Source organism: Onychomys torridus, chromosome 21 (assembly GCF_903995425.1).
Source record: "Onychomys torridus chromosome 21, mOncTor1.1, whole genome shotgun sequence".
Lineage (NCBI taxonomy): Eukaryota > Metazoa > Chordata > Mammalia > Rodentia > Cricetidae > Onychomys > Onychomys torridus.
In genome coordinates this window covers 22,471,045-22,495,780 of record NC_050463.1, presented here as the reverse complement: position 1 = coordinate 22,495,780, position 24,736 = coordinate 22,471,045, and the positions used below count along the sequence as shown (strand labels likewise).

The following is a 24,736-nucleotide window of genomic DNA, read 5'->3' as shown; positions in this document are numbered from 1 at the left end:
ATAATACATATATAGCTATATATCCTATGTTTTTTGATATCTAGATCTATTTTTCTATACCAGCTGAATATATATACATATATATGTGTGTTATGTGCACACATGTTTATACACACACATATAGATAGATAGATACATAGATAGATAGATAGATAGATTATGCTTGTGTGGTTGTGAGGCTGTTTAACTCATTAAAATGAGAGGATTTTTGAATGTTCTGATCTTTGCTGAGTTTATGAGTCATGTGTTTAAATACAGAAGTCAGTACCCATTAAAAACATGTATGACTGAAGACTAAGAAATATATGTGCTCATTGTCGTACATCTGAACTTCCAATTTTAAAGGGACAACTTTAAGCTTCTAGTGATTAAAGTATGGTTGCTAAGGAACCTCAGATTTCCTTTGACTATTTTTATTGTTGTTATGAACCAGATTGATAGCCATAGTTTCTTTAACTTATGCCTGCTATTGATTTTTTTTCCCAGAGGTCAAAGTAACCTCTGCACTGTATCATACAAAAGAGCTGATAATCAGTCTTTTACCCCAAAGGAAAGTGAAGGGCTAGCCTTCTGTACTATTCTGCGGTCATTACACAGCCACCCTCACTTTGACTACACCATCCATCGTTCGCACCCCACTTAACTTGGTGCTTAGTAAATTACCTTCCTCTCACATGAAAGCCTTTTCTATTAGCTACTACCACAACAGTGTCATTAGATTTTCATTTGTGACTTTCTGCTCCAGAACTAAAATTAACAAAATTAAAGCCATGAAGTTCTTCCCTAATTAGGCATTTGTGTCTCCCATAAATGACACTCACAAGTGTAAGAGGCAAGTTCTATGCACACAGCACATAAACTAGCATCACATAAAACCACTCTGGGACTTAAATTTAGAATTAAATTGGAGCTTAATGTTAATCTTTGGCGATTAGGAGACATCAAAAATAAGGTAAGCTTCAAGCATCGGGCAATTTGGCATTATTCAATACAACACACCAAATCCTATTATTGAGAAGCAAATATTTTGCAAAGCAACCATTCTCCCATTAAACCCAAGAATTGAGAGAGAGAGTAGACTCTTGATTATCCAAAGAGGAAATGCTCTTGCTCCCTGGTTAGCACATCAGTAGTATAAATAGCCTGGAGAACATTCTCAGTGGCTCCTTTTGAAAACACCATCCTCTATACTCCTGTTTATCTCAGGGAAGAGAAGCTACCATCCTTACCCACTAGCTACCATTTTCTATATTTAGAAAGACATCATTGGCCACAGTGGGATCCCTTCAATCTCTGTCTCTACTCTCCCTACATGAGTAAATTCGGTAGAACTCTGATTCTGAAAGAGTCCAGTCACTGATCGTCTGTCTCTTTTTCAACCTTCTCAGTAATCTGGAGATGTTTCCCATACCCTTTCCTTTCTTCACATATTATCACCCTGAAATTCAACACTAGCTTCACAATAGTAAGACAATAATTATTGTGCGAGATCCAATGGTACAGGATTTATTCATAGAAAGTACTCTGGCACCCCAAACAAATGTGTAACTAATAACGAACAATAACAGCATTGTCTCCAAAGGACAGAGCATGACAACACAGTAATACAGTAAAAATAAACTCCTGACTAAACCATATGTGCTCTGAACAAAGCAAGCAGAGAGCTCCTGGTTCTCAATATTAGGGAGGATGATTTCAATTCATTATTTTAAAAGACAACTTTTATATATTTAAGATTATCATGGATTTGTAGATCCAATGCCTGTAAAAAGGGAATTTTAACCTCAGGCTATCAAGAACAAAGTAAATTCATGAATTTTAAAATATTTTCCCACAGCTTCCTTACTCATCAGTCACGTGAGGAAAAAGCTTTTTCCTATATGTATCTAACAAGAGATCTCCCCCACCCCCTGTCTTTGAGACTTACTTTTTTCTTCTCACTTGCAAATGCTGAGGCCATCTGTATGTATTACTTAGTATGACACCTCCTCAGACTCCCTGGTTTGATTGTTGCCTTTAAGTCAGTCAAGGTTTTGCAATAGATATGGTGACTTTCAAAGAATGAGTTGAAGCACATGATGTGGGAGCTTGAGGAATGAAATAGGGGGCAATGGTACTTGCTACCAAGCCTGGTGGCCTGAGTTCAATCCCCCGGGACCCATAGGGCAGTGGGACATGTAACGGGAAGGAGGCAAGCAGCTTCCTCCACACCCCACCACACATAAAGATAGGATATTTTTAAATTATGTGATTCTATGCAACAACCCTCACATTTATAAACTTCTGTATACTAAGGTTTTGTGCACGTTGAGGAAACAAAAACAAAAACCATTTCAAGGAATCAATAAATCATCTTCATCCTCCCCCAGTAGTCCTTCATGACTAATGTTCATTAGGAAACAGAATATGGATTTTAAGGGCAGTGACTCTGATTTACAGAGACATGTCTTACATTTTCATGATTGTAAGTAGAACTAGAGCATCTCAGTCGTCTCAAGTTGGCACAGTACCCTGCTTCTGAGCTAAAAAAAAAAAAATTGCATAATTAACCAGGAAGCTCATTCTTGAACAGCTAGGCAGACTGTCCATAGAAAGGCCCCACTGCACTTCAAATGAATGTTGAGGAGCAGAGTGTCACAGCAAAGCCTTGATTCTCTCTCTCTCTCTCTCTCTCTCTCTCTCTCTCTCTCTCTCTCTCTCTCTCTCCAACAGCAGAGAAAGCTTAGAGGTAACGGCAATGATCTGTTTGTCAAATACTTGTTTCCAGAAGTGGCTTTGTAATCCCAAGAAAATTCTGTAATTTACTGAACCAAGAAGCAATCATACCACTTGCCCTAGCTCCATAGGATGTATCTCATTTCAGATGAGAATTGGAGTCAATGATGTAAATTAAGTGGTCCTCATAAGCCAAACGGAGTAGAGTACTAGGAGGATATGCTTTCCAATTCCCCAAAGAAATGCTCCAATAATTAGACAGAAGGCCAAATTTCAGAGCACAAATGAATCTTGTTCTTGTTACTCATCAGAGAATTTGCAAAAAGCAGGACGAGAGGCCTGGAGTTAACACAGGCTTCATGTCTACACTTGCTAAAACCATTTCTGCAAGCAAAATGAAAATAAATATGGAGGGTACTATGGATCAAAGCCAAGGAATGGCGTAAATATAGATTTCTGAAGAAAAGTCCATGAGTGTTTTCATGTCTTTAAATGGTGGTTGTCCAGAGGTTGAGTGACTCATGATTTAACAGTTGTCCTCTTTCCAAGTGCGATCTACAAATTGGAATTCTTGTGAGATCCCATGCTACAATGTGCCTTGCAGTTTCCAAGAAAGAGAAGAGAACTTCCTTTTCTGACATTGCTCTGCTGCACCCGTGTGATGGTTTATATGTCGTTTGGGCACGTTTGCCTTGTAGAAACGTCAGAACAGGAAGAACAGTAAGGTTCCTTCAGCTGTCTCAGTCTTCACTGGCTTCAATGAAATTCAGTGTTTATATTGATGCCAATGAGTTTTTTCTTTGTTTCTTGTACCCCTTCTTCTCCTCCCTCGCTCCCTCTTTTCCCATTTCTTCCCTGTCCTTTACCGTCATTTCCTACTTCCTTCCTCTCAAGTTCTTACTCTTTTTTCTTCTTTCCCTTGTAATTCCATGAAACACTCCTGATGAGTAAGAACTTCTGTCAACTGACAAGTCTTCACTTGACATCCTTCTGAAATTTCCATGTATTTCCTTGAAAGTGATTAATAGGGTTTTGGAAAATCTGTTAGCTAAGTCCTAGAAGACTGTTATAATCTCAATTTAAGAACATTTTACGTGGTGTCTCCCATCACTGCATCCTCCTTCTGTAACACTGAGTTTTTAAGTATTTACCACTGGTAGATAAATTCAGTTAAAAATGATTTATCTGTTGTCAGTTACCTTCACACATATACACAGACATGAAGACTCTAGTTTACATATCATGCATTGCCTCAAAATATATTAACTAATGACTGATAATCAGCACAAAAATAATCAGAAATGTCAGTGTTCTTGGAGGAGGGTCTTTCTTGGACTTTAAGATGCTAGGAAGTTGTCTACATAACTTTAAAAGAACTTTCAATACAGAGGTGCCAGATGGGAACTTTAATACTTCTAAATGAGATGCAGAGCTGTAAATGTCTAGCTTTTCCATCAGGACAGGTGAGGGTCCAAAAGGATAAGGCCACAGTCTGTGGTGAAGGCTGAGTGTAGATGGAAGGCTGCAAAGCGAGAGGAATGAATATCTTCCCAGACTGGCTGATAAAATCTGGTATGGTGGAGCCTTAGGGAAGCCAAGGCGCTCCTCCACCCACAGCTGAGTGAGTGTTACTGAGGACCTGGGAAGGAAGAAAGTTCTGGAGGGAGAATTCCTCCCCAGCCAATGATCTAATCACCCTCAGCTAATCCTCGGTTAGTTCCTAGGCTAAGTAAGCATTTTAACAGTCATTTCCCTGAAGTCTGGGGACATCACCAGAGAGTTCTAAGATGATGAACTTTTTGGTTTGACATCTCAATAAGTCACAGGGCAAGGGATAGGGTACACTTTTTTTTTTTTAACTAAAGCTATAAATTATAAATTAAATGGGTGATTTGTTAGATTATTATAGCACCTCTCTGAGAGCCATGAGGTAATGAAAACTCCTCCTCATCAGAACACTAAATTATCCTGGTTTGCAGAAATGCCATCAACATCTTCCTCCTTGAACTGGTACTAGATGAAAGCAGCATCTAGTGGCACAGAATATCCTTGTATTTGGTTTGCAGTTCTACATGGTGACTATTAAACAGCTATCAGTTGACTTGGTTATATGATTATTGAAGGGAAAGAGGAAAGCTTTGCAGGTATTTATTTGAAAATATGGGGCTGGGCAAAATCCTAGAATGGAAGGAGGAAGGGCCTCATCCTCCCCTTGCCGAGGAGCCGTTGGCTACTAGGGGGAGCTGAGTCACTTTTCCTCAGGTATATAGTCCCTAAGAGGTTGCCCATGCTCCAGTAGTGACCCTTCATCCATGCACGTATTGAATAACATTAAATTCACTCAGTGGGTCAAAAAATGAGCCCATAATGTTGGGAGGGGAAAAGAATTAAGGATTTGACCAAAACATATTATATACAGGATATATACAATATATATATCTGTATATTACTATCATCAAATGTAATCAGTAAATACTAGATTACATATATACATATAGAATCTATTATATATATGTATCTATATATGTACACACACATTTATATATATATATATATATATATATATATATATATATATATATGCACTCATAAGGCATCCTAACAAAAATGTATCTTCATTAGAAAATTGTAAACAGATAACAGATATCAGGAATGCAAATGGGTACAGACTCTTTTAAAACAGCATCTTGAATACTATTGAAAGTCTTATCATGTCTCTGGTCTTCTGGTCTGTTTATTCTAATATAAAAATTTAGCATAAAGATGTATGCAGAGATTTTGTTTCTCAAAAAAGAGTGCATTCTAGCACTAGTTCTTTCTATTTAAACTGTAATAAAAAGGAAACCTAAACACAAACTCAAAACAAAAACCAATGATTGACCCTCATTAACTAAGCTGTGGGCATATAAGGAGAGCATCATTCAGATAGAGGGAGTTCAGTTTAAAGAACTTTCTTTAGTGGGTGGATGCTTTTAACACAAACCTACACTGCACAACTCAGAGCAAAAGTAACTAGCCCAATATCACCTAAGTAAATATTTGATCTGGGTTTAGAACCACATGGCCTGATTCCAGAATCTATAGCCCAGCTAATACTGTTATACTGCACAGGTTGCTTAATATCTTCTAAGAATATATCAATCCCATACAACTGCACACACAGTCTGTAAAAGGTTATAATCCTGTTGATGAGGCAACTTGTGATTCTGATGGTGTGTTAGCTAAAGTGGACTTATATACTCAGTTTTCACAAATGTGCTGAATCTTAATCCTGAGAATACAAAGCCTGATCTGTTTTACAGAGAAGACATATACCTACTTTATAAGCATCCATTTACAACCATAGAATGCATATCAGAGACTTGATTAAATGCTAAGGATACTAATAGATATTATTAATGATGATTATAACAGTCTTGGGCACCAATTTAACACTACCTTGGAGGGGGTATGCACGCTCAGTGGGAGCTGATTCTAGACCACAGGAAAAGTGTGCTCTTTAAGTGCAATGAGATTTGGTCTGCTTCTTTGCTAGCACATGCTCCTTAGTTACTGCCTGCATCGATTAGACACAGCACAGGCAATTTTACTGATTTCAGTGGGAGTTCACTGGTTGATATTTTAGGTATATGCAAACCCATAGCTGCAAGGACAGCAAAGGCATACAGCAGTCACAATGAGAATTCAGAGACTGATGACAATAAGAGCCATCAGGAGTGAGAGATGGACACAACTCAACTCTGGATGCTCACTACCGAGAAGCATGTTCCTTAATACAGCACTGTAAGAAGATCCAGTTAGAGTTCTTTGGTTTGGATTCCTTTCTTTTCCTCTCTCCCTCCCTTCCTTTCTTCTTTCCTTCCTTCCTTTCTTTCTTTCTTTTTTTTTTTTTTTTAGACAGAGTTTCTCTGTGTAGCCCTGGCTGCCCTAGAACTAGCTCTGTAGCCCAGGCTAGTCTTAGACTCAGAGAGAGCCATCTGCCTCTGTTTCCCACATACTGGGGATTAAAGGAGCGCATCACCACTGCCCAACCTGTTTTATTTCATTTACCTCTCCTCTTTCTCTCTTTTCTTCTCCCTCTCTTCCTTTTTTACTTCTTTATTTGTTTGAGTCAGGGTTCCATGTAGCCTAGGCTGGTCTTGAACTTGCTGTGTAGCCTAAACCAGCCTAGAGCTAGTTTAGAGCTCATATAGCCTATGCTTTACCTCTGATTTGCTGAGATTTATAGGTATGCACCACCACAGTCACCTCTTTTTAAATTGTTTATTGTGTCCATGTACACATGCATGCTTGTGTGAGTGCATGCGTGCGTGCGTGCGTGCGAGTGTGAGTGTGTGTGTGTGTGTGTGTGTGTGTGTGTGTGTGTGTGTGTGTGTGTTGTTCACATGACTGAAGCATAGAGGACAACTTATAGGAGTCAGGTATCTCCTTCCATTGTATGAGTTCCAGGGATCAAACTCAGGTCAGCAGTATTTACAACAAGTGTCTTTCCCCACTGAGCCATCTTGGCTCCCTCTAGTCCTTCTTTTTTGGTAAAGGAAAGGGAAGGGCTGTCAGAAGTCACTAGCCCTAGTACTTTATATTCTACATTTGTTTATTTCCTCTCATGAAGGGTTCATTTGAATCGCAGTGAAATTGACATTTGGTAGCATGTCTGAGGCCCTAGTCTACATAACAACATCACTGCAGAGAACGATACCAACCAAGGTCTTCTAAACAGAAGCTCAACACGATGATATGTATCAAGAAGTTTCATTCCAATTTATTTTGTTCATGAGGCAGAGATTTCTATTTCTCAATTGCTGGATAAATAGATAGACATATTGAGGGTGTACATGAAAGATACATCATTTATTCTTGTACTATAAGCCAGCCATTTGCAGGTACATGATATGTTTCACCAAATATTCAATGGAATAATACAAGTTGGTTTACCACCAATAAATGCTATAGCAATTCATTTCCTGAGCACCATATTTCACATCAATTGAAAAAGAAAATTCATGAAAGTATGCAATTAAAAATAAAACTTAAGATATAAATGGCACCTTAAGGATCTAAACAATCTAGAAACAGCAAAGTAGTTGCACAATTTCTCTGATGTAAAATGTTGTTCATGCCCCTCAAGTACCTTACAAGGCAAAACACAGAGTGATCACAGAGCTACTGGAGACAGATTGCACTCTTTGCTACCTCATAAGTGTTGGTTTTATTGGAAAACAATAACCTGTTTTCTAACAACTCCTCGACCTAGACTCTGGGAACTATTGATGTTCTAGACACGGAGATGTCTAGACGTCGGGGGAAGTAAAATCACCTGCATCCACACATCAGTTCCCGCAGAAGACATAACAAAAGGTTTGATGGGACAGCATATCTGATCCCTGCCTAAGACCTTGAAACACTTAAGAGGTGCTAATTGTCCATGATGCCCAGTAACGCTAACACTGTGGTCAATTGCAGCTTCCTGGTGTTTTACTTAAGGATAGCTCCAGGTTTAATGATTCTAGTTATGTCCTTCTCTGGTTAAAGTGCTTCTTCCTTGTGCTAAATTCTACGCTGTCTATGCCTTAACTGACCTAATACCAAAAACCACCAAATTAATTAAAATATTTAATTCCTCGGCTATTTTTTGTTCACCCATAAGTTTATACTTAAAATAACTTTTATATTTTAGTTTCTTGAAAGCCTATTTCTTTGGGGGAATTTTACAATATTTCTCCCATCTTTTGAAATCAATAATTATTATTTGTCATGTGTAAATAATAAGTTCTTATATGTACTATGAAAAGGAGAGAGCTAATGTCATTTTAATTGGGTTGCCTTATGCCTAAAGATAAATAATGTTCTTTTTTTTCCACTCTACCCTGAGAAACAATATTAAATAGAGCCTATAGAGATGACTATTCTTAATAAGTTAATAGGGAGTAATTAGGGGGCCATTTTGAAGGGTGGCAATACTGGAGAGAATGCACTCAGAATTATGCCACCTAGATTCTAAAAAGCGTGGACTGCATGACTGGGACACTTGTGGCAAAGGGGAGTAAACATATCTAAGGACAGGACAGGAGGAAGACCTATGGATCACCTGAGAAAGGCTTTAGAGCAGGGGTTCTCAACCTGTGGGTTTGCATCCCCTTTGGCAACCCTCTACCTCTAAAAGTATTTACATAGTGACTCAAAACAGCAGCAAAATTAATTCTGAAGTAGCAACAAAAGATGTTTTTATGGTTGGGGGTTGACCACACCATGAGGAACTGTAATAAAGGGTCGCAGCATTAGGAAGGTTGAGAGCCGTTGCTCAGCGTCACGGTAGCTTAGAAATGTCTGCACTTCTCTGGGTTTGCACAACCAGCAATAGGAGTAAAATAAGACAAGGCGAGATCAGGGGCTCTAAGACACGGTGCTGAATAACTGTCTTTTAGGGCTGTTAGGAACTTCAAGATTTTTCTTCCTCAAAGAACAAAACCAGAATTGCCTACGTAACCATTGCCCCAGAGGCAACCGCATGCTCACAGTCTCACAGACCTGCTAAAATGACAGCTCTGCCATTTCCCCAAAGACTTAAGAGAAAAAAAAAAAAAAAAAAAAAAAACAATTGTTTTGATCCACATAGAGGAAAAGAAGGAAAGAAAACTGCCAACATGGTCTGGCTAGCAAAGCGCTGGACCTGTGGTTTAGGCATAATGGATTCCTCTTCCATTCTGCTCCATCCAATTAAGCTGCTGTATCCATCTTTATTCCAGCACACATGTTTACTCCCAGGTTCTAGTAATGCATTTCTCAATAGGTTCACTTAACAAAAACAGGATGTGGGTAGGGAAAGCTGGTGGAGAGAAACCTCAAGTAGACTGCCTTCAATTTCTGAGGACGGTTGGCCCCCGATGATAGATGTCTCCAAATGAAAGGTGGTTTCTAACTTTCTGAGAATGCCAGCAGTAGAGTGATCGTATACATCCCTTTATCATTGTAACTTCATAATTACTGATAGTGCGCCCTTGTGTGTTTCCAAGTGAGCCAGTTTAGAAATATATAGGTACATTAAACACACGGACAGAAGTGCTAATTTACATGGAATATTGAAAAGCGTTTTGGAAAATTTTGCTGAATACCAAGCTAGGGTCACAGATAATTTTTCAGTTACACGCTTACTGAAATTAACTAAGAAAGGGGTATTTCAGAGTCTCTTGTTTTAGCTTTTACTCCATTAATGACTTAGTTTTGTAAATTAAGCATTGCACATCATTATGACAAAGGGTAATTTAATTATTAAAATTATAAATCAAATTTTCTCCCACTTGACTCTACATTTTACTTGCTGCTCTGTTCTCTCCTTCTCTCCACCCTCCTTTTTCTCTCATGATGGTGATGTTGAGATGGAAGAAGACCCATAGATCACAGAAGATCCATAGAGCACTTAACGCCTTTATTTTCCTGGAGAAAAACTGAGCTACCAAGTGAGAGAATGACTTGCCCAGAGTAGGGGGACAGTCAGTGGCAAACCAGCCATCAGCAACTGGTCTGAAAAGACCAGCTGGCTCGGGAAACCTCGGGTGCCAGAACATTTATTGACTTCCGTATTCCACCGTTTCCTAGATTACATTCTTCATTTAAAAAAAAAAATTACCTATGAACCTCTTAGCTAGGAGAAAAGTCACACAAAAATCTAGCATCTCCTTAAACACATGAATTTTCTCATGACAGAAAAGCTCCAAGTTAAAAAGAGAAAAAGAGGAAGAAAAAAATCTCATTAACCTATTAACTTATTAGCTTTTTAGGCCAAGTTAGAGTAGTGTCAATAAACCAAAACTTTAAAATGTCTTAATTTATTAATTTTTGTGTATTTTCTGATGATTATACAAAAAAGGAGCCTTTCTGGTTTGGGTTTTGCTGTCTTCCACATGGCAGATTTCCACAGCATGAAAGAGTAAGAACAGCAGAAAAGTGGGATAGCCCACACAGCTCTGGGATAGCCCACACAGCACTGGGATAGCCCACACAGCTCTGGGATAGCCCACACAGCACTGGGATAGCCCACACAGCACTGGGATAGCCCACACAGCACTGGGATAACCCACACAGCACTGGGATAGCCCACATAGCACTGGGATAGCCCACACAGCTCTGGGATAGCTCACACAGCTCTAGGATAGCCCACACAGCTCTGGGATCATCTACACATCACTGGGATAGCCCACACAGCACTGGGATAACCCATACATCACTGGGATAGCCCACACATCACTGGTATAGCTCACACAGCTCTGGGATAGCCCACACAGCATTTGGGAATTCAGACTGGAGTAAGATGTATTGGTTCCTCAGTCAGAAATAGGATCAGGTATGTTGAAGAAATTAAAGGTGGGAAAGCAATGTTTAGAAACAAGAGTCTCACTCTGGAGCCTAGGCTGGCCTGCAACTTCCTATGTAGGCCAGGCTATCCCCAACTCTCATGCAATCCCTGCTCACTGAAAGGGCCTGTCCCACCGCATGTGGCTTTAAGGAAGTATTTTCAAATACACAAAAGTGTTTCTGGCAATCACTTGTTGGAACATAATATCAAAGAAGGCTCCATCTTTAAGTGATTTTATTTCTCTTCTTGATATACATTTTCATCATTAGATATGGGAGTTGAATTAGAATTTCTATTTGAATTCAAGAAAACATGTTCATTGAAGTTCCCATACCAATATATTCAAGAAGTAGCTATTATACAAACATAGATTGAACACACTAGAGCTTCCTGCATGTAAATTTTATTTTACTTAATACAACCATGTATTTGATCTCTCTGACATGTAAAAGCTTTCACAGGATCATGATTACCTAGGGACTTCTTCTCAGAAAGAATTGACTTAGCAGGTTGCAGAAATCCCAGATGACCACAAGTGTGGGGGTGGGGCACGATCACTGTTTTCAGGCAGATCAAATCAGATGTTGGCATACTTTATAGAAATACCAAGAGAATTTCATTGTTTTGTTTGTTTGTTTTAATTTCTAGGACCACTAAAAAGAAAAACCAAAAGATGAAAGAGAGTGAAGTGAAGGCTAGGGAGATGAATCCATTGGTAAGATGCATGTCATGCAAACACACAAAACAGAGTTCGATCCTCAGCAGCTACTGAAAAGCCAGGCATACATAGCACAAGTGCAGACACCAAGTGTCAGCCTCTGGGCTCCCCATACACATGCATACACACACAGGAAAAGGGAAAAAAGACAGTAAATTAGTGTTGTTTGGGGCTAGAGTGATTGAATTCTCACAACACTCATGATAATGATGACTTATCATTTTATGCTGTGATCTTTTTTCTTTTTTCTTCCACTAAGTTTGAAGCTGAAGAAAAAGAACACGTCAGTCTTGAAGTTTCTAAATTAGGCACTGAACAAGCCACCAGTAGGAAGGTCGTATTTTGTTTGTTTGTCTTGCTTCACTGAACACACTAATAGATTAAAACATAGAAAGTTGCAAGGATCAGAGTTGGTGGAGGGATAAAGACAAACTTAGCTAAGTGTTAGCATCTGTGGGCATGCTGAAGGTGTATGGCAGGTCACTAATGCCACTGGCGGGCAGCATCAAGTCTGGCTTGTGCCATCAGGGCCACTATTTAATTCTTTGAACCTACTTAATTCCTTTGTGTAAAAGTCTCTGTTGATTCCATCTTTCTCTGCTCTCTCTTCAGGAGTCACCTGTTGGGGCACTGCTAGACATTAATCACTGTAACACTACCCTGCCCTGAAATAGGACTGCTAATTCCTCAAAGGGCTGGTATGAAAATGAAATGGAGATTAGAGACCTTGTAGCCAGCCAAGGGTTGCTACCAGAAAAGACTCAACTCTGTCCTTTCCCACTTTCAAGATTTCAAGTGGTCTGAGCTCCCTGGTCTGCACATCATATCCATCCTGCTTTACTCACTTCCTGTATCAGAATGGTGAGCTCATTGTAGGGCATATTGTTGGGGCAGCATCTTGTTATAATTGTCATCTTTCCCTGGAGTTACTGTTTTTGCTAGGCTAGTAGACAGTTATAAATTCAAGAACTTCTACCCTGAGCATCAGTACATTCAAATGCACACACACACACACACACACACACACACACACACACACATATGCACATATGCACAAATATATGTGATTCACTAAATTCGAAATGTTGTGTTTTAGAAAAAGGAAAGTCAAAAGATAAACACCCTTTGCCTACTTCCCAATAGCCTTTTTTTACATTTAATGTGCATGGATAATGGTTTTATAATGCCATCTCTGCCTCTGTCAACAATCGTCTGGAAAAGAGTTCAAGGCAATAATTACAATTAACATTACTTACTATACAGCAGGTACTAGATACAGGAATTTATTTGAAACAAGGATGCCTATCCTCATCCCATAGATGACAAAATAAAAACAAGCCCACTGACAGCATGGCTGGAATATATATGCATATGGTATATGCATAGCTATAGATATATCTGTATATATGGTAAGCAGAATGGACCAATAACATTCAGTAGACTGGGAAACTTAACTCTAGGTACAAACATACAGACCCACTTTAACAGCTTCATATATAATAAGCAATCTCTGATTATTCAAAGAATAAAAGAGTTGAAGTTGCTGGGTGGTGGTGGTACATACCATGAATCCCAGCACTCAGAAGGCAGAGGCAGGAGGATCTCTGTGAGTTCCAGGACAGCCTGGTCTATAGAGCTAGTTCCAGGACAGCCAGGGCTATACAGAGAAACTCTGTCTTAGAAAAACAAAAATCAAAAGTTTGAGTTTAAAATATTACAAATTACAGTGACCATTAAGGAAGTTCTCTCCTTGAAAGTGCCCAGACCTACAGAGGACATTTCAAGAATTCATCACTATTTCTCCAAATGTTTCAGCTGTATATATTTCTGGGTAAATACATAGTCTTGCTACTCTTTGTATCATTATTCTATTGGTCTTTACACCTATGGGTAGGAGTATTACAAACACATTAATCAATACATCATATTAACATTCCACTATCCTACCTACACCATTCAAGAACTCATCCACACTTAGGCCCTTTTTCAACACTATAGCTCAAGGAACTCTCCCTCTAATCTGCTGCCTTTCCTTTGGGATCTGCTTGGCCTCCTTCAGTAGTAGACCTTGGTTTCCTGAGATGCTAGGCCACCTGAGCCTGAGATCCTGAAGCCACCATGCTCCAGCTTCTCAGAGTCCTATAATGTGGTTTCATTTGTTTCTGCTTAGTAAAATGATATCGTTTAAAGAAAAGACATAGATGGGAACCACCTCTGCTTTCCCTGGTAACAAGCAGGTTGAGGAAACAATGTTGGAAGATGAACACATCTCCGGTTCACTTTCCTCTCGGTTCATTATGCCGTGAGACATGAATTTGATTTGAATGTGACCAATCGCTACCCTTCTTGTCTCTATCTGAGAGGGCAGCCAAACTGTGAAGGAGCCGTCTGGGATGGGAACAGTGAAAGAGCAGTAGTGTGTGGTTCTCTTCCAAGGAAGAGCAGTCACACACAGGGTCCAGCTGCCAGAAGTGGACAGCTCATCATCATTGGCTCTCAGCCTGAACACCAAGGCAAGAGCCTTATCCAGAGGCATCGGGAGAGACAGACATGCTGAGGAAGGCACAGTTGGAGCGTCGGGGATGACTACACACACTCAGCGGGCTGTGTGGTTGGATATTGTTTATCTCCTCTCCTAGATACAAGGTCCTCTATGGATGGGCCTAAGCCTTAGTCAGCTCTGCAGCATCTTGCAAAGAATTTGAGACAGACTAGGTGTTTACAGAACATGTTGACAGAAGGGGTGAAAGAACGGGGCCCCAGGCCCTATTAGATTCCACTAGCTACTTAGGGTTTCTCAAACAGGCTCAGGCTCTTACATGATTTCAAGGACAAAATTTCTATTTATTTTCAGTAAATCAGAAGCGAGTTGCATTTCTGTTTCCTTACTTTTTATACTGTCTGCTGTTTGGTGGATCAGGAATCTGAACTAATTCCAGTATTCACTTCATTTTAATAATAGTTGGAATCTAATCATGGCTGTATACTGTCTCTGTCTCTCTGTCTGTCTGCCCGTCCCTATTTCTTCTTTCCCTAACTGCTTTGTCTCTCAACCTTCCAACTCTGTTATCCTCCCTACTCTCCCTTCTCCCCTCAACCCCTCTTCTCCTCTGACCCCCTCCTCTTTCCTCCTCTCCTCTCTGTCCTCTAGATACATAAATCCCTGATACACAGTTATACACATTAAAGGGAATAGTCCATTTTAACAATTGTGTCCAACTATGGTTGCAGTGTCTGATGTGCAAGACAGTAAGTTGTTCTTGTCATGTTGGGACTTGGTTGTGTTTCATTGTTCCCTAAGAACTAATCTGTATATAATTATGGCCTAATTTTACTTTCTTTTTTCTTTTATTTCTAAATAAAATGTGTGCACATAAGAAAAAAAATATTTTTGATGAAGGAGAAACCACTGTGGATTTTTTTATTATAAAGGCTATAATTAACTATGTTTATGAATACTACCAATGGACTTGTTCCAAACAGACTAGTAATTTGCCCACAAATTAAAACATAAAAGAAAACAAAGCAATTTCATCTAAAAATAGTTTTACAGACATATGTGAATTTATTAAAGTATATGGAAGATGTCATTCGCTCATCATTAGCGTGTAAGTAATTTTTTTCCTTGTTCTTGTCCCCTAGAGAGAATGTAATTAAAAGCAAAGTGACTTGAAATTGGCGTTTACATAGTGTATCTAAGCTGGGTGTGGTGCTATATGACTGGAGTTCCAGCACTCAAGTGGCTGAGGAAGCCCGGGCTGCATCATAAGACTACCTCAAATAAAATAAAATAATATAATATACTTAAAAACTTTTAAAACTGAATTTTCTCTGGAATTTGGAATTAAATTTGCATTAGAAGAACCATCTTGAGGATCATCTATCATAGGAAAGCTTTCTATCAATAATTTTTACTGTTAATTACTTCCAAGTCGGTATTCCTTCTTGGTAACATCAACACTACAAGATAAGTATCCCCTATATTAATTCTCTGCATTCATTAACTTGCATAGCCTTATACCATATTATAAACAGGAAGGCAAAGAAAATACTGTTTTGAGTGTGGAGAAAAGCTACATTCAGTACTTAGCCATATAAGGAAGTCAAATGCTACAGGGCCAGAGCAAGGAATGTAAAAGAAAAAAAAAATAAACAAAAACTCATAATGAAGTTTCCCTGTGAAAATTAGGAGCAAGGTGGAATGAACACGGTGAGGAAAGAATGTAAGAATAGGCATTCACTGGCCAGGGCTGGTACATGGAATGATGTCTTTTCTCTCTCCTCTGTCTTCTTTCTAAACTCAGCCCACCACTGCTCTTCTAGGCTAAGGGAGATTGGGACTGTGGCACTATCACTCACTTGGTCTGTGTTCAAGAATCCCAGAGAAGATAAATGGCCACTTCTGTTTTTTACTTCTCAGTTGTTTAGACATGTGTTGCAGTGAGTGCTACAGTACCATAGTCACAATAAGCTTATATTTGGGGTACAGGAGCCCCTAATGACAGTGTAGGCTTCCGGGGTCAGGCAGTTCTGCAAATGAATTCTAGATTCACTTCATACTAGCTATGAGAATTAAAGGAGTACATACATCTCAGTTTGTTCTTTTGTACAATAAATATGGTGACAGCTCCTGGTAAATACAAGTGTGAAAATTAAGTCAAAATGGCACGATGCCTTGTCCTCAATAAGTGGGAAAATTTTCATCACCACTACCACTTTAAACCTGTTCACCATAACCACCGTAACTATTTCTTCTACCTCTCTCTATCCTACGCCCTCTGCGGCCATTTTTACTACCACCAAACATGCAAAATCACAACCACCACCATATTAGGTCTACTAGTACCATATCCACACGGTCACCACCGTTCCCTCCACCACTGCCACCGCCACCACTAGCTTCACTAAGACCACATCTACCCTAATCCATGTCTACAACGTCCACTGCCGTCAACATATCCCAAAATGTCACAACGGCCATGACCACCGCCACATCCCAAACATCTCCGCCACAAACACACCCAAACCTGCCATTGCTATCACCACTTTCTTCTCCCTCACCAGTATCTCTACCACCAGCATTACCGCAACCATCTTCATTCTACGCATAAACAAACAAACACACAAACAAGCAAAAAAAAATCCAAAAACCCTAAATCCGAACATAAGTAGCTGAAAGTAACAAAGTTATGCGAGAACAAATGTACAGCTAAATTTTGGGAAGGAATCCAAATTGAGGGATGCTCCCAAGTCCGTCTTCTATCCCAAAGTTGTAACACTTTAAAAATACTATTTGTAGACTGGGTTAATGGCTAAGTTTGTAAATGCCGGCTCTGTGAGCGTGAAGCCTGGCTTTGGATCTCTAACCCTCACATAAAATGTTAAGTATAGTGGTGCACACCTATAACTCCATCACTGAAGGGTACAGAGACCAGGGGATCCTCAGGGTTAGCTGATGAGCTAGCATAATGGAAATGGTGAGCTCTGGGTTCCATAGGAACTCTGTCTCAAAAAATAAGATGGAGAGAGAAGACACTTGACATCTAAGTGCATACTCACATGTGAAATTACACACTCACACACACACACACACACAGAGAGAGAGAGAGAGAGAGAGAGAGAGAGAGAGAGAGAGAGAGAGAGAGAGAGGATGGGTGGCTTTAGTTTTAAAAGTTACCCTTTAGGAGAGAACCTCAGATCTCTCATGCAAAGCAAGAAAAAAAAGGAAGGAAGGAAGGAAGGAAGGAAGGAAGGAAGGAAGGAAGGAAGGAGGAAGGAAGGAAGGAAGGAAGGAAGGAAGGAAGGAAGGAAGGAAGAAGAGAAAGAAACTAAAGGAAATTCGGTGTGGAAAATACATTCTCAGCTACTTCATTGATATTTGAATTACCAGCAATACTGAAATCGTTCTGACATCTGAAAAACAAATGACCTACATTCTGCTTTGGGCCTGTCTTTGTCCCTTGCCCCCAAATCTTCAGTTGTCACAACAGAGCACAATTTCCATTGCAATATTTGACCCAACAGAGAGATTGTGGGAGGGCAAGAAAACATTACCTAGAGACCTGAGTGCTCAGAAGGAAGGCAGGAAATGAAAGGGCATCATTCATTTAGCCCCGTTCCGTAGTATAGGCCCATGAAAAGAAAGGGCCTTAAGGCTGGCTCAACCTTTGGCAAACAGATGAGTATTATGTAGGCTGGGTGTCCAGCCAGGAGAAGAAGTAAACGGGCTTTCCTATAGTTCTACCCTTGTTCATGTCTTGTCTCCCTCCCGGGCCTTTCTCTAGTTCTCCTCTGAGGCATTGTGAGATGTCAGCAGACAAAGCCCTGCCTACTCTATCAGCATCTTTCCCTGGGACCCCTCAGCTGGCTTACCCACAGCAGTTCTATACAGCTGACACCACATTCAGCTGGCTTTTTATGTTTTCCTTTGCTTTCTTAATGCTGCCTGGCCCAAAGACGCTGCTACCACTGCAAGACGATGTAAGAGCTTCATGGCATCTTGTATCAGACGAGCAGTCTTCCCACATCAACCTGTGACCCCCATGCAGAAACCATGACAGAACACAACACGATGGGGATATACGTTTGCAGTTCCCATGGCTTTACAGTATTACCATGAGGCAGCTGTCTTCAGCTAATGAGGACGCAGCAACAAACTGAGGACAATCCATCCATCCCAGGAGCTGCACCCTCAAGATCGCTTCCTTCACCAGGATTAAGGGGCAGCATGGGTAAATGTCCTCCAAATTAAAGTCAACCACTCCTATCCTTGTGTGGTGACACACAATTGTAACTTAAGCACTTGGCGGGTGTGGAGTCAGGAAGATCGGGAGTTCAAAGCCAGCTCTGGCTACATAACCAATTTAAAGCCAGCCTGAGCTACAAGTCAACCCTTATCTCATAAAATAAAAAGAAAACAAACCAACATTGCACTTACACCAGGACTACCTCATAAACAATGAAATAAACCATTGAAGGCCTTTCATGGGAAATCGTGTACATTTTCATTAGAAGCTATAGACAACCATATAGGGGGACTTAAGTGAAACCTGGATCTATCATTTCTTAGTACTTTGGAGTATTTCTATTCTCTTCAAGGTTCAATTTTTCACCTTCAATGTCTCATATGCATTGGAACATTATAATGATAAATGTATAAAAATTGTGAAGTACATAAGTCTCCTATGAAAAGGCCCTGGGTGATGAGAGAAGCTCATAACTGAAATACTTTAATTTGTCTAACCTATGAAATGTCCTCATTTTCCATGGTAGAACTTCTTTCTATAGCTATATTACAACCTCAGGCTCTAATTAATTCTGGGGAAATGAGATTACACCACCATGTACAGCAATCTGGTTACATGGTAAAGAAATTCTTTGTATGTAATTAACTTAAGCTTTTAGCAATATGAAATTATAATTTGTAAATGTTTTGCCTATGACCAAATCCTATTTTCATAATAGTTATAAATCCATAAAACATACATATTCACACCAGCATCTTGTATAGTTATAATTTAGGCTTACATGTGGGACTGGCTCTAAAAAGGATAAATATTCTAGTCTGAGAGGATAATCCACTAATGCAGAAAGTCACTGAGGTGCTCAAATTATTCCACCCAAATTTATTACATTAGTAAATGACCAATGAAAAAAATAACCACATCTAAATTAGCCCATTCTTTCAATAGTCTGAATGCAGGAGATAAAATTACTCTGTTAAAAGTAAATTCTTCAGAACATGCCAGACTTAAGTCAGTGCATGTTAATTGTTCTTGTGTAAAGATATCTATTGAAATATTTTTTTTTTGTCATTTCCAATTTGCTGGCATACACCTGTTGGTCTGTTTGGATCATATCAGGTTTTCTTGATATCGTTGCTTTAGCTGACTTATTACATATAGAGGTATTAATGTATTACTTGTTGTTTTTAGTCTCAAAACTGAATCATCATCTCATATATCTAGGTTTATATCCCATGGAATCCCACACAGCAAGGTAATAATACTGGCAATCTAAATTAACTAAAAGCAAAGTTTTTATCTTTCTTGATATGCAATAATAGTAAAAACAGTAGAAGTTTGAAATTTAGCTCAGTGGTAGACCACTTGCCTAGCAAGTGCAAGGGTTCGATCCTCAGCTAAAAAAAAATAGTAGAAGTAGAAGAAATAATAATAAAAATAATGTACACTTATAAAATATTAATGTTTATTTGTTTTCTAATCCATATTCAAAATGTATGTAAAGATTTATTTTTGGAGTGATGTATTTTCTAAAATGTTGTGAATATTTCTTAGAATTAATAACATTATACACAATACTTAAAAATTCAATAAATGTCCAAATTAAACTGGATAAACTCATCATTTATTACACTATATTATGTCTCAGAAGTACTCATAAAATGATTTGCCAAGCTATATGCTAATTAAATATTCCAACCATTTTTGTTTTCTCAGCTCAGCATTTTATTTATATGTGTATATATATATATATATAAAACTATAAAACAATAAATAATCATAATCTCTTAAATTATATTCAAAAATTGAATTATTATTGGGCCACTACTAAGTAATTAAATTTGATTTGTATCTACATTAATTAATTAACCTTAGCATTTCCCAGAACAGTTAAGCTAATAATAGATTTTGGAAGACCAGATTGTATTTTGTTATAATTATTTCCACTAAACTAGCATCATTAGAGAATAACCATCAGCCGCATTTTACATGTGTGGGTATCATCTCTCAACCACAAATCATACCAGTACATTTTTAATTTATTTTTTCATTAGCTATTAACATTAGACAGAATTCCCTACTGTAAGTTAAGATTGCTTGGCATGGGGCTGACACTATCATTGACTGAGCTTATACAAAAGCAAGTGCTTTTAATTAAATCCTGTAAGTGGATTTTTACAGTATAGTTTTAAGGGTTTTCTTGATAATACATTTTATTAGATACTATAATAACAATTATTATTTATCAGTATTTATACCCAACTATATATTTGATCTTACAAAAGGTCAATATGGAACAACTCAAGTCATTTATATATGAATATGAATGACTAGGTACAAACATTATTCCATTAAATATTTAAATGCCATCCTCAAGCCTTAAAAGCAAGACAAAAGATTGGGAGATCTAAGTGCTTTGACTACAAATAAAAATGTTGGTACTTATAGTTGAGGAGAAGGCTCAGTTGGCAAAAGGTCTGCCACACAAGCATGAAGACGTAAGGTTGGATCCCTAGCAGCATATAAAAAGAAAGGAAATGGCAGTGCATCGCTGCAATTCCAGCACTAGGAAGCCAAACAAGAGAATCCTTGGAGCTCATTTTACAGCCAGACTGGCTAGTTGGTGAGCTCCAGGATCAGTGAGAGAGTCTGTCTCAAAAAATACAGTGCAGGAAGACCAACATTAATATCTGGCCTCCACAAGCATATGCATACACATGCAGATGCACCCACATGCACCCACCCACACGCCTACACACACACACACACACACACACACACACACACACACACACAAAGTTGATGCATTTCCAATAAAAAACCACTGAATGTTGAGATAACAACATAATGTTAGACTGAATTATGTTCTCAGAACTGTTCTACATTTATGTAGATGTGGTTCCACATAATTAAAACACCATTGCTGTTATTATGACACTCCCATATCGACATTTAAAGCCTTTATCCATAGAAAAGCAGTGTTCAAAAGGAACAGATGATGATTAAGATCTCTTTAGTTCTAGAAATCAAACAATCAATAAAAGTATACTGCCTCTATTTTTTACCAATGATCAGCTTGGACCCTATTTCAACCATGGTTAATGGACCCATGAAATTAGATAACCTTTAAGTCTAACCTTTGCTATGAATCTCTTTATGGTGCCTTGGAAAGAATAATAAATTCAGGCTTTGTGCACAGCATTAAACAAACAAAAAACATTTTTCAAAGTACTCAATGAAACTCCCTTGTGTCAACAGTCCCGTCTGTGTACTGTAGGTTTAAAAGGAAGCCATCTCTCAAAACCAGGTTTGCAATTGCATAAGCAAGTAACTCACCCTTAACAACAACCTAGGTTGAGTGCACACATCCAACTCCATGACATGATGAGAAAGTCCCTTTACTCTTGATCTGACATGTGTACCTAGCTTTGGAGAACATCGTCTTAAGGAAAGGAGATCCATTACAAAAAGAAGACAAGAAAATACTAATATTTCTAAACTGCTGGGAAGCCAGCACAGCTACAGATATTTAGTAATGCTTTTATTTTCTATGTTTCATTTAAGTTCTTGGTGCTTAGCTTGAGGCTAAGTCTTAGTCACACAAAGGGATGTGTGGAGCCAACATGCCTACTCAGCACCTGCAAATTCCTGGTAGCAATGAAATGCTACAAAGTCAAGCTAAAACCTTTTTAAGATTAAAATGCTTGGAATGTAGGGCCATACTTTCATTCTACTTATAAAAAAATGCCTTTCTATTTTTAACATTTCTCCTTTCACTATAAATAATATAATCCAGTAAGAATTTTATACACTAGTGGTTGATGCCTAAAAATCGAGGAACTGCAGAGAGAGAGAGAGAGAGAGAGAGAGAGAGAGAGAGAGAGAGAGAGAGAGAGAGAGATATGCAGGCCCCTTGGGACCTGAATCTGATTCTTAGCACTCAGTAAAAATTTCAGCTGGGTGTGAACAGAGCACCTAGGAAGTGGAGACAGGTGGATCCGTGGGCACATGCTTGCTGTCCTGTCCATCCAACTGATCTAAGAGTACCTTACCCAGTGAACCAAAGATGAGTGAAAGACTGTCTCAGAAAACTAGATAGAATGCTTCTGAAGACTGACACCCATGGTTGGCCTCTGTCCTCCACACACACAAGTGCATATGCGTACACACACACACACACACACACACACACACACACACACACACACAAGGTACCAATTCTTATGAAGGTTCACCAGTTCCACCAGTTCTTCCAAATTTTCAAAGGAAACATCTATTTGTAAAGATGGAGTTTGGCATAGTCCTGCCTTAGCAAGAATAAAATCAATTGAACTGAATGAACGTTTTCAGTGAAGCTTGGCAGAATATTATTCTATCCAGTCACTGTCAGTCAGAACTTTTGAGACCTTCTTCTACTTCTGCCACCGACCCAAAGATTGCTCACCTATGGCTTGGTAAAAACTTCAGGTATCAGAGTCACTGGGGCAAGCTTAACTCCAGAAAGCATGGAGAAAGACACTTTCTCCTAATTCTTTTCCCTTAAGAGAGAGCATCTTGTGTCAAATAAATGGACAAAACACTCACCAGCTTTGGCACAGTTAAGGGTTACCTTTGGAGTTCATTAAAATTCTACAGGGATTACAAGTGCTGTCCAGAACTGAAGTTATTAGAAAATTCAGTAGGGGAGAAACAGCAAGTGGAAACATAAAGCAGATGTGGGCTAATGTGGACATGATCATGGTCGATACAAGTCTCTGGAAGAGGCTTTTCTTGAGTGTATAAGATACCAATTTGCTACCATAATCTATTTCTATAAAATGCATTTGCCAATAAAATATAACTTAGTATGTAGAATCTTAACAACATAAAATAGATACTAATTCAAACACCGCCCACCTCCATATACTACAAGATGATGAGCATAACCCCTCATTTCTTTAATTTCAATGTGTCATTGAATTCAAGGACCACTCATTTCTATTGTACATCAAAGAAACCTAAGGACCCCAGAAAGCCCTACAAGGGAAATCTACCCCCTCTACCCATCCCCATACTTTTGTTTTCTTTTTTTGCAGACTCTGTAGTAGGAATGTCGTTCTTAGTGAACACACACTCACTGTTCGAATACCTTACCTGCTGGTAGCACAAACTTGAACCAGTTTTAGAATTCACTGCAGGGAACATATTTTTCTTTCCTTAGTTTCCTAAATTGCCAATGCCTCAATCAACATTGATATTCAATATAAGGTCCTTGGATGTACTGTAGATGCTACCATGTCCTCTCTTTTGTGCTCCCTTCTTTCATTTTTAATTCTCTTCTCTTCACAGTTTACTCTGGAAGGCTGAATACAAAACTGCTAGGCAGGAGACCATGCTCTTGATAGAGCAATCACTTAATAATTGGCTACTCAGTGTTACAGGAAGGCAGCATGACAAGGTAAAGCATTAATAAGGAAGAGGAAAGAGTCAAATCGTTTTCACCTCTTCGTCTCTGTTCCACTCCTCATCTAGGAGAACGCTTGGGAGGGATCTTATTTCTGTCTCTGTTGTGTATCACTAGGGTAAAAAGGTTTGCATAATCACATAAAATAAATCCAGATTAGGAAATAAATAAGTAAATTGGAATCCCCTTGAAGAAGCAGATCTGATCATACATCATAATTCAACATTAGCCTACAAGTATCACACACAGATGCGTTATCATACACAATATCGAATAAAAGTTATAGAAACATTCAGTCAACCCTGGTAGCTGAGATATTCTCAGAGGTGTTTCATTTTTGGTCTTTTCCAGATTTGTACACAGCAATGGAATTAGCAAGATTTGTGATGTATTAAACACATCTGTTTTCGGGATCTATGTGCTATATATACACATATGTCCTCTACAGGATTCATAACAGAATAAAAAATTTCAACCCATCTTAAGTAATCTACTAAGTTGTATTAAACATTTTATCATGCTCTACAATGTATTCAAAATATGTAAAAGAGCAAAAGTAAGAAAATGAAATTAAAATCTTATGTATTGTGCATATTGAAAAGAAACACCTATGAGAGATCTGTTATTTTGAAAGTACTATTACTTAATAAACTATGGTTCCTTGAATTCCATTTGTTAAAACAATGGATGCTCACATTTATAAAACTATTTACTTACACACACACACACACACACACACACACACACACACACACATATAAGTA

The 24,736-nt window shown here is 38.7% G+C and overlaps 1 protein-coding gene across 1 annotated transcript in view; it reads right to left on the bottom strand.

Moving 5' to 3' along the window:
- The window catches only part of Slc8a1 (solute carrier family 8 member A1), a 310,778-nt gene that overhangs the window by 265,328 nt on the left and 20,714 nt on the right, over nt 1–24,736 (bottom strand). The window lies entirely within an intron of this gene.